At 48.7% G+C, this 1,434-nt stretch overlaps 1 pseudogene; it reads right to left on the bottom strand.

The window, feature by feature from the left end:
• Positions 1-223: 223 nt before the first annotated feature.
• On the bottom strand, positions 224-329 carry LOC114894652 (annotated as a pseudogene).
• Between the last annotated feature and the right edge of the window lie 1,105 nt (positions 330-1,434).

The following is a 1,434-nucleotide window of genomic DNA, read 5'->3' as shown; positions in this document are numbered from 1 at the left end:
GCAACAGCTGAAAGTTAAAACCATGGGATCAACCTTTTATTTCTAGCAAGACAAGTGAGAAAGTGGGGGGCTTGGATGTTGAGGAGTGAGGGGGTCATCCCCATTGGCCTTTTTCTCCCCAGTTACCACATCTCCCCTGCAACCTCAGTGATGGCAGAGGCCTTCACTGAGAAATGGCCTGTGTCTCTGGACAAAGGAACAGGTTAAGAGACTCCTATTGTTTGAAGAGTGTGGGGGCATGCCCGTTATTTTCCTTTCTTTTCTCTTGCTAGTTAAATTGACAAGAACAGATACTACACTTGATCTTAGCCAAAAGGCTGAGATGAAATAGACAAAATAAACTTTAAGCTAAAATTACTGTCAAGTATAAATTTTACTAATATAGTAATTCCAAAGGACCAAAGAGCAGGGCAGTGGCTTTATTGAGAACCCAGGATTTCCGAGTGTCCACCGTGCTCAGTCACTTTTAAATCATCAGCACAGCCCTATAATTCAGAGATTTAGGTGAAGTGACTTGCCCACGGTCACACAGCTAAGTGAGAGTCTTCTGGGACCAACAGTAACTTTTGCAAAGGCGTCTCTTGCTATACTTAATCACTGCCGCCATCTGACACTCACATTCTTTCTTTTTATACTATTCTGTTTCCTTGGGTCAAAGAATCCGACCCCTGAATTAAGGTTAAATAGGAGTTAGTGGCAGATCAAAAGCCAAAATCGCTTCAAGATACTCTTTTAATTCCCCCAAGTAATGCATTTAGTCACAAAAATATAGAACAATATAGACAATTACAAGTCAAGTGACCTTAGTGTTCACAGGCAAGCACTAATACATTTTAATGTACCATGATCATATTAAAATACAAATAACTATGAAACATTTTCTGCGGAGAAGCAGCCTCTGCGGCAGGCAGCAGGAAGGGACAGGAAGGCTGCGTGGCGCCCAGGCCCCCGATGGCCTAGGTCTCACCCCACAGCGCACTGTTGATGCGCCAGAACGCTGCTTCCTTCTCGGGGTCTAGGTCTTCAGCGGTGACCCGAAAACCCGGCTCAGGGGCTGGGGGCAGCCTCAGAGGCTCCCCTCGCCTGTGCGGCAGCAGAGGAATCCTGCGTTTTCGGGGCCTGGGACTGTCAGATGTGCGGGAGCCGTTCCTCCAGGGCCCTTTCTGCCCTCTTGCTGCCTCTGCATCTTTGTCAGGCTGGCTTTTCCTCTGGGAAACCACCGGAGCTGCAGAGGGCGACGGAGGGCCCTCCTCGCTCCCTTTCTTTGCAGACTTATGGGGCAGCCCTTGCGGTATGGCGGGACCCCTCCTTCTCTTCATTGGCGGGAAACCTCGGGTGGAGCTATATGAGCTCGTGATGGCGTTTCTTTGGGGGCAGGAGCTCATACAAGTGGTCTACAGTTTCCTGGTGGATCTTTCTTCTGCCCTCTTGGCG

The sequence above is a fragment of the Monodon monoceros genome, unplaced genomic scaffold (genome assembly GCF_005190385.1).
Source record: "Monodon monoceros isolate NGI ecotype Baffin Bay Population unplaced genomic scaffold, NGI_Narwhal_1 Contig2198_ctg1, whole genome shotgun sequence".
NCBI lineage: Eukaryota > Metazoa > Chordata > Mammalia > Artiodactyla > Monodontidae > Monodon > Monodon monoceros.
Note: the sequence above shows the minus strand (reverse complement) of the source record. Positions and strands in the feature narration are given on the sequence as shown.